The sequence below is a fragment of the Penaeus japonicus genome, unplaced genomic scaffold (assembly GCF_977035675.1).
Source record: "Penaeus japonicus unplaced genomic scaffold, GWHDUDI00000001_assembly GWHDUDI00000038, whole genome shotgun sequence".
Taxonomy (NCBI): Eukaryota; Metazoa; Arthropoda; class Malacostraca; order Decapoda; family Penaeidae; genus Penaeus; species Penaeus japonicus.
Window position 1 is genome coordinate 1,711,227 of NW_028234440.1, and position 10,000 is coordinate 1,721,226.

General features: G+C 47.8%; 1 protein-coding gene across 12 annotated transcripts in view; it reads right to left on the reverse strand.

Moving 5' to 3' along the window:
• The window catches only part of hth (Meis homeobox homothorax), a 541,136-nt gene that overhangs the window by 198,945 nt on the left and 332,191 nt on the right, over positions 1–10,000 (reverse strand). The window lies entirely within an intron of this gene.

Genomic DNA, 10,000 nt, shown 5'->3' on the forward strand with positions numbered 1-10,000 from the left:
TCCTTTTTCTCTCTCCCTTTTTTTTCCAGCCTACCTACAGGCTGCTCACGGGGAAAAATAGATTCGTGGTCATACGTCCCGAGTTTTTAGGCTTCGTTGCACTGACTGGTGTGTAATATATTTTGATCGCGAGGGGGGAAGAAAGGAATGATAGTTAAAAAAAAAGAACATTAAGGCTATAAAAAAAACATGTGTGCATAAAGACGAGGTCAAGACCGCAAAAGAGAGGAAAGAAAAAAAAAAGGGGGGGGGGGGGAATAAGGACTTTCCTGAAGGAGGGGGACATTTGGACGGAATTTTCCTCCACCCTTCTTATCACCTCCGCCAACCCCAAAGAAAAAAAAGTATAAAAAAGGTAATAATATTATAAATATAAATATATAAATATATATAAATATATATAAATATATATATATATATATATATATATATATATATATATATATATATATATATATATATATATATATATCCTGAAGGAGAAGACCTTCTAGGAGGACCCCCTTTTCCGCCCACGACCGATCTGAAGACGCCATGGGACCTCGAACGGAAATCCCGACGGCGGCAACGGATCCCCGTTCGGCCGACGTCGCCAGGCAAACAAGAACAAACATCAGAGCAAAAGGGAAAGGGAAAGGAAAAGAAGAAGAAGAAGAAGCAGAAGAAACAGCAACAACAAAGACAGGGATACAGACGCGATAAAAGTTACCCGAAGAGAAAAACAAGGGAAAAAAATAAATAAATGAAAAAGTCAAGGAGCGAACGGGGAGGAAAAAGAGAAAAGAGCAGAAGAAAACGACCTCGAGGTACGGCGTTCAGACTCAAGGGTTCCCCCGGCAGTAGGAGCAGAAGCAGGAGCAGCGAGGGGGCATAATAAGACCTATACATCACGGGGCTGGTTGACGGCTGGACCATATGGCCGCCGCCGCTGCCGCTGTGCCGCCACCGCCGCCGCCGCCGCCGCACGCTGTACCAACGCCGCTACAGAACCCTTCTCTCTCTGTGTTTGTTCTGTCTGTCTGTCTGTCTGTCTGTCTGTCTGTCTGTCTGTCTGTCTGTCTGTCTCGTATCTATACATCCCCGCCTCTCTTATCCTCGATTCTCTCCGCCCCTCTCTCTCTATCTATTTATCTCCCCACCTTTCTCTCCCTCTCGTTCTATCTATCTATCTACCTCCCCGCAAGCCGCAAGTAGACCAAGAACACCCTAACCCCCTCCCTTCCTCTCACCTGCGCACCTCGCGTGGCCCTCGACCATTGCGCTTCTCCGGCGGCCGACGAAACGCACATCTCGGCCTCCAAACGAAACCTGTATTGTGAACCAGCGAACCCGGCGAACCATGAAAGCCGAGGCCCGAGTCCGAACCGCGTGTATGAACCTGGCATCAAGTGAAGCAAGGGTCGTCCGGACTGCTGGCGCGTGTGATAGCCAGTGACGCAGTGATATGGAGCAGCGAGAGGGCCCGGGGGGGGAGTCTGGGGTGGGGGTGAGGGGGGAGAGAGGAAGGGAGAGGGGGGAGTGGGAGGGAGGGAGAGAGGGGAGAGGGAGGGCAGGGAATGGAGGGAGTTTGTAAGGGAGGGAAGTGAGGCAAGGGAGGGAATGAAGGGAGTTTGTGATGTGGTAGTCCGTTTGTGATATTTCGAAAGGTGGGTGGTGAGAATAACTGTCCTAGTGCGAAGCAGCAATATTGCTGGTCTTGTTGAAATAAAAAATAATAATAATAACTCCGCCACAACGACCCCTCGCAACAACGACCTCATGCACCGTCTCTAAACACGACCATGACCCCCCACAGCGGCCCGACCGAACCACCACCACCACGACCGCCTCCGCCTCCGCCGCCTCCGCCAGCAGCAGCCCGAATTTGCGTTAAGATAATCAAACGAGCGACGCACGTGATCTATCTTCCAGTTTTAGAGTGGAACAATATTCCACAAATGGAAAACCAGCTTTTCCCAGGCCGAGCGGGGGCCTTCAGTCCAATCCCTCTGTACGCGCTACACACCACTTTTCCAGGCTCCCGCGATCCACTCAAGCCCTCGCCCCTGCCCCTGCCCCTCTCTTCCCTCCCTCCCCTCCCCCTTCCCCTTCCCCTTCCTGGCCCTTCCACAAGGGGAGGCCACCGCCAGCGCTCCCCCTTCAACTTCCAAGTCGGGGCTGATACCGAGTCCCCTTCCACGCGAGGGCTAAAAGGAACAAGGTCTCATCCTACTCATGGCATATCCAAAGCACACTTCTCCTAACTCCTACCCGCCCTTTCTTTATTCCAGCGTCCTCCTCCTCCTCCTTCTCCTCCTCCTTCTTCTCCTCCTCCTCCTGTCTTCCTCCATCTACTCCTTCCCTTTCTCAATCTCTTTCCCCTTCCCTTACCTCTTCCCCTTCCCCTCCATCTCCTCCTTCCCTTTCCCCCTCTCCCCCTCCCCCCCTCTCTTCCACGCCGACCGAAGCGAGGCAACAACACTTTTCCAGACTCGGGTACCAGCGAAGCGTCCCGAGGCCCGAGCGCGGCAGACCAGCGATCACCCTGACAGGTAGAATAAATATGCAAATACCCAGCTGTATTCGGCACAACAGTGTGCATTTGTTAGTCCCACAAACATGGTCGTGTGGCTGGGATGCGAACGGCGACGCTCTCGGGCGGTGGAGGCCAAATGAACGCTGGCCTGATATTATTATTATCACCCGGGAGCTTCGGAGGATGTATAGAGGTCGGCGGCGCGAGACAAATAGGTCTGTGAATTAAAGCGGGTCGGTCGGTCGGTCGGTCGGTCGGCGCTCCGATGCCGGGCTCAAGATTGGTAGCATATTCATGAGCGCCTAATTATCTTCCTGGACAAGCCGGGGCTCGACGAGACTCTGCTGCTATCTATCTGCTTATCTATTTTTTTCTTTTTTTTTTTTTTGTTCCTCCGTCGATTCTCTCACGCGCGTTTTCGCCGTGTGTTCATCTCGGTGTTTTCATTCACCGGCTTGGTCTCGGCTTATTATTCAGGTGAGAGAAAGAGAGATTCTGAGGAGCGAGGGATGATGAAAATGGTTGGTCTGGGAATTCTGAGAAAAAGAACAGCAAACACTTCAATTCAGACACTGATAGATAGATAGACAGATACATACATACATACGTACATATATACATACATATATTTATATATATATACATATACATATATATAAATATACATATATATATATATATATATATATATTATATATATAAATATATATATATATAAATGTACATATATATATATATTATATATTTATATATATATATATATATAAATGTACATATATAAATATACATATATATATACATACATATATATATATATATATATATATATATATACATATATGTGTGTGTGTATATATATATATCTATATTATACACATGTATATTTTTAATCCCATACCACACGTCTTCTCCTTAACCATTTCCATAACCAAAAGAAGCCCTCCCCCCCCTACCTCCACCATCCTCCCCCTCCCCCTCCTACCACCATCACCACATAAACACGGTTTGAACAAAGGGCTGGAGAGGCGCAGCGCTAGATGGGTCACCCTACCCCCCCCCTTCCCGTCCCCATTCCCCTATCCCTCTCTCTATCCCTTACCTCCTTCTCCCCCTCCTACTTCCCCCCACCCCCACCCCCACCCCCTACAGGACCCTTGAAGCAACCTAGCGGAAACATGAATAATCTAAACCAAAATTTGCCGCACCCCCCCACCCCCCTTCCCCCATAACCCTTTTCCCCCTTCCCCCTTCCCCCCTCCCCCCTCCCCTTCCCCCCTGCGGTGATGGAGATTGCGTCCGATGCTCAACTGGCATTAGCATCCGCGAAGATCAGGAGGAAGCAGGAAGACGTAAAAGAGAGAGAGAGAGAGAGAGAGAAAAAAAAATAGAAAGAGAAAGAGAGAGAGAGAGAGAGAGAGAGAGAGAGAGAGAGAGAGAGAGAGAGAGAGAGAGAGAGAGAGAGAGAGAGAGAGAGAGAGAGAGAGGGAGGAGGAGAGAGAGAGAAAACGAGGGAGGAGAGAGAGAGAGAAAGAGGGAGGAGAGAGAGAGGGGGAGAGAGAGAAGAGAAGAAGGAGAAGAGAGAGGAGAGAGAGAGAGAGAGGAGAGGGGAGGGGGGGGGAGGAGAGAGAGAGAGAGAGGAGAGAGAGGAGAGAGAGAGAGAGAGGAGAGCAGAGAGAGAGAAGGAGAGAGAGAGAGAGACAGAGAGAGAGAGAGAGAGAGAGAATGAGAGAGGTTAGAGGAGAGAGGAAAGAAAGGAGAGATAAAAGAGAGAAGAGAGAGAGAGAAAGAGAGAGAGAGAGAGAGAGAGAGAGAGAGAGAGAGAGAGAGAGAGAGAGAGAGAGAGAGAGAGAGAGAGAGGATGAGGCAACAGATCTATAAAATAGATTACATCGATACAGGAACCTGGATGTCGAAATGCAAAAATGCGTGCGTTCGTGCATGCATAGATGCGTGTATCATAATATCACCTCCTATTTTACTATAACCTGACCTTCCTTCCCGCTCTATCTCCTTCATTCTGTCCATCCTTCCTTTTTTTCTTTACTTCTCCCTCACCCCTATTCCTTCTCTTTCTTCTTCTTCTCCTCCTTCTCCATCACTCTCACTCCTAATCCTACTCCCTTCTCCCCCCTCCACCCACTCCCACTTCCTTCTCCCCCCTCCACCCACTCTCACTCCCTTCTCCCCCCCTCCACCCACTCCCACACCCTTCTCCCCCCCTCCACTCCCACACTCCCTTCTCCCCCCCACCCCCCACCCCACCACAACCACCACGAACGGTGTGTGTGTGTGTGTGGAAGGGAGGGGAGAGGGGGCGGGGGAGGGGAGAAGGGGGGCGGGGGATAACAGCCTCTCTCGGTAGCTCTTGCATCATCAATTTTACTTATTCAAAAGCAGGAGCGGGGAGTATGCCCGGGCTAATATTCCTGCAGAGGCGGGGCATTAAAAATCCTAGACCTCCCCCCCCCCTTATAATGAAAATGGGAATTACGGGATAAGGGGGAAGGGGAAAGGGGAAAGGGGAAAGGGGGAAGAGGGAAAGAAGGAGGGAAGGAGGATGAGGGAAAGGGGGGAGAAGGGATGAGATGAAGTAAAGGAGGGAGAGAATGGGGAATGGGGAAGGGGGGGAGGGGGGGCTTAGGGCTATTGTTGATATGATGCGATGGATTTTAGGCTCCGCTAATGGGGAATGTGGGGGAGGGGGGGTCAACCCTAGATCTTTATTAGCCAAAGTGAAAAAGGGAAATGCCTTGGGAATTAAAGGAAAATTAAGAATAATTGGCATGAGAGAGAGAGAGAGAGAGAGAGAGAGAGAGAGAGAGAGAGAGAGAGAGAGAGAGAGAGAGAGAGAGAGAGAGAGAGAGAGAGAGAGAGAGAGAGAGAGATTCACCCCAATGCAATTAACTGTTGGATTCCATTATTCCAACTTCTAACCATAATCAACAAGGCAGAATAAAGGTTGCATAATTTCGATAATGCTTGCAATACAATTTTTTTTTAAACGAACACAAGTAACTAAATCTAGTGTTATTGGTAAATATTACATAACATCGTTATAAACACCAATAACAATAACAATAACAATGGTAAAACAGGAACAACAAAACAAGTAATGCTAATAATAACAGGTATAGCAACCATCATTATTGTCATTATCGTTATCTTCGCCATCGATAATAAAACACAAAAATATTAACACCACTGAAGAATAATATTAATTTTGATGTTAACATAACAACAACACTAATAGCAATAATAATGATAATAATAATAATGATTTTCAATCTTCGTCACCCCTTGATCTGCTGCTGCAGTGCGGGAGAGAGAAAGACGTTTGTGCATGTGCGTCTGTTTGTGCGTTTGTGTCTGCGTTAGCTTATGGTTCTGTATGTGCGTCCTTCTGTGTGTGATTGTAAGCCTGTGTTTGTACATGCGTCTCTTTGTGCGTTTCTAAATTTGTGTTTGTCTGTGTTTTTTTATTTTTTATATCCTTGGCTTTTTGAACATTCTGTGCATGTGTGTGCTTTCTCTACCTTTTTTATCTGTGTTTGTCCGTGTTTTTATGTCTCGCTTTTGAACGTTTAGTGTTGGTTGCGTATTTCGCGTGCGGCCTCCCCTCTTCTCTTCTCGCCCTCCCTTTGCCTCGTTCTTCTTCAAGACGTAGCGCGATCGACTCGGCGAGACCGCGACACTGCTATTCGACCGTCGATCTGCAAGCGCCCCCCCCCCCCTCTTTTGTCGGTTCTTTGGTCGCTTTTGAGTCCTTGCTTTGTCTTTGTTTTTATTGGGCGTTTGTTCTTTATCACCATTCTCTTTGTATTTATCTGATTTTATTTCATGTTATTTCCATCTTTCCCTGTACTACTTTTCCCTTTTCCCGCTCCTTCTCCTTCTCCTTCCCCCTCCTAAGTACCTACGAACGTGAAAACAAAGGAATTAATGAATAAATGAAGGAAGGAAGGAAGAAATGAAGGAAGGATGGAAGGAATGAAGGAAGGAGCCCGCGTAACCGCCATTAATTAAGGCCAAGGCCCATCCTGGTCACGGCCGGACCACACCAATCCCCGGCATCACTTCGCGTCACACCTGGATCAGTGGATGTAACCCCTCCCCCCCCCCCTTTCTCCTCCTCCCTATCCCTTTCTTCCTTGTTCCTTTTCTCAACTTTTTTATTCTTTTTTTTTGTGACTGTACTTCTTTCTTTGTTTTATATTCTACCTGTCCTTTCCCTTCATCCCACCTATCCTTCCCTCTATTTCTTCTTCTTCTTCTTCTTCTTCTTCTTCTTATCTTTCTCTTTCTGTTTCCCCTTCTCCCTCTCCCGTCCATCAATCTCTCCTCCCTCTCCCTCTCCCTTCCACCCTTCTCTCCCCCTTACCCATTAATCCCTTCCCCCTTCCATTTGCCGTTTCCCTGGCTGATAGTGATGACTTGTCCCTTTTTTGGAAAAAGGCTGAGAGGTCCTTCAAGAAAAAAAAAAAAAAAAAATCGACGTACATCGCCCTCTGTTCTACCTTCTTCGTTTTCCCTCTCCCTCTCTTCTGCCTCGTTTATCTCTTTCTATTTCTTTTCCTTCTCTTTTTTTTCCCTCTTCGTCTTCTTTGTTTCGTGAATCATTTTTTTTATTCTTTTCTTATTCTTATCTTTAACCTCAGCGAGCCATCTCTTAATTCTTCTTTCTCTTTCACCCCATTTATGACTTTTTCCTTCTATTATCTTTCTCTTTTTCTTCCTTCTCTTTCCCCCCATTTATCCATCTTCTTCCCCCTCTCTTTCTCTTCAACTTCCTCCATCTATTTCTTCCATCTATCCACTCCGTCAGACGCGCCAAGAAACGAACGACGATGGATGCCAAAAAATCGCAGTGATTCTGTCAACTTTCATGTGCTAATATATATATATTTTTTTCTCTCTCTCTCTCGTATAAATGTTACTTTCTGGCATTGTCTTTTGTTAAAGTATTATCTTAAATATATTTGTTTATGTTTTACTTTCGCCACTACTAGGTTTTCCGTTCCCGTTCTTTTCTCCTTCTTCTTCTTCTTCTTCTTCTTCTTCTTCTTCTTCTTCTTCTTCTTCTTCTTCTTCTTCTTCTTCTTCTTCTTCTTCTTCTTCTTCTCCCTACCCCAATCCCTATCCTTCTCTTTCTCTTTCTCCTTCTCCCAATCCTTCTCCTCCTTTTCCTTCTTCTTCTTTTTCTTCTCCTTCTCCTTCTCCCCTTCTTCTCCTTCTCCTTCTCCTCCTCCTCCTCCTTTTCCTTCTTCTTCTCCCTATCCTTCTCCTTATCCTTCTCCCCTTCTTCTTCTCCCCTTCTCCTTCTTCTCCTTCTCCTTCTCCTTCTTCTTCTCCTCCTCCTCCTCCTCGCGTTGGCAGCGCAATGCCCCATCCAATTAGAGTACATCATTTGCCCCGCGGAGTGAAGTGACGCCGAGGTCGCGGAGCCTCGGAAAATACGGTGACAATTTCCCCCTCCGCGACCAGGCCGAGTGGTGATGACTTGCCCCATTCCCCCGGTGGTGGTGATGACTTACGCCGAGCCCCTGGAGGTGATGATGACACCTTTACCCCCACACCCCTCCCCTCCCTTCCTTTTAACCCCCTTCCTCCCTTCCTCTCCCCCCTTCGTCTAACACGCGGACATATTTGTGATCGTGAAGGGGACTGACGATGCGTTTGATATTGAGGATGTACGAGTTTAAGCTGTGTGCGGCTGTGATAAAGTGGTAGTCTTTTTGTTCAAGTCAAGCAAAACACACACGCACACACACACACACACACACACACACACACACACACACACACACACACACACACACACACACACACACACACAGAGGTACAGATACAGATACAGATAGAGATACAGATACAGATACAGACACACACACAGACACAGGTACAGACACAGACACAGGCACAGATACAGACAGACAGACACACACACACACATACAGACACAGACACACACACACACACACGCACAGTCACACGTACACGCACGTACACACGAAAGCGGAGGAGCCCACGGCGTTCACACCCTCGACATATGGTTCGCATACATACCCGCGCTAACCGAGTGTGTCGGACGGAACTATATCGGGGAAGCGAAGAAGATGGGAAAGGGAGGAGGAGGAAGGGGAGAAGAGGGAGGAAGGGAGGAAGGGAGGTGGGGGCAGCACGACATAACACATGTGACGCATAGGTGTGACTATGAGTTCTGGTGTGGTAACGACAAGAATACCCTCCGTCCCTCCCTTCCTCTACCTCCTCTCCCCTCCTCCCCTCGATCCATTACCCTTCCCCCTTCCCCCTTCCTTCAACCCCTTCGTCCCCAACATCCCCCCCCCCAAACCCGCACTCCTATCCCCCTAACCCTCCTCCCTCCTCCCCCCGCCAAAATCCATTACAACAATTTTATTAATCTATCGACAAGTCCCCCAAATTCGTTCAATAGTCACTATCGTCATTTGCAAAATCTTTCTCGTCTCTCCTGTGTCTCCTTTTCTCTCTCTCTCTCTCTCTCTCTCTCTCTCTCTCTCTCTCTCTCTCTCTCTCTCTCTCTCTCTCTCTCTCCCTTGCCTTCGCCGACCTACTGACTTCCTAATAGATGTCAAGTGGGAGGCAAAGGAGAAGTTACAGGATTAATACTTGACAGAAAATTATTTCAGCAAGTCAAGTGCCCAATTCATCTAAATTTAGACTCGCGTTCATACACAAGCGCGCATAAATACGTGGGTTTACAAGCATGATGAATATATATATATATATATATATATATATATATATATATATATATATATATATATAAACATGTACACGTATAGAGTATATGTATTTCGGGCAAAGACGAACAAGAATATGCGATATATGTATGATCGTATACCATATTCGATTTCCTTATTAAGGTTTATATCCAGCGCAGCCAGACACAAACACACAAACAAACACACAGACACAAACGCACACATATCTATTCCCATAGCTCGGAGGTCCCTCTCCCTTTCCTCGCCCCCTACTGCGCCCACCTCGCCTGCCAGCGCAGCCCACCGCAGCCAAGACCCCCCTCTCTATCTCCTTCAAAACCCACCGCCGCCGAAACCCACCTCTCCATCTCCTTCAAAACCCCGAACCGCCGAACCGCTATCTATCTGTAGCTGCCGAACCCACTCCCAGCTCAACCCACTCTTGCTATCAAAACCCACCACACCGCACGCAGCCCACCCTTCCTCTCTCTCTCTCTCCCTCAACCCCTCCCCCTGCCACCAAACCCACCCACCCACCCTCCCTCCCGCCCACCTCACCCACCGCGCCCACGCCCAATTAACGCCCTCCTGGGACCACGCGGGCGCCAGGCGTGAAATACTACCCCCAGTTTCCATTAATGTCGAGTCCGGGCAAAGACATAAATATCTGCAGAGAAGCCGAACGGGAGAATTTGAATACTAAACTCTGAATTCCGCGCGCCAGAAAATAAACCTTTCTTTT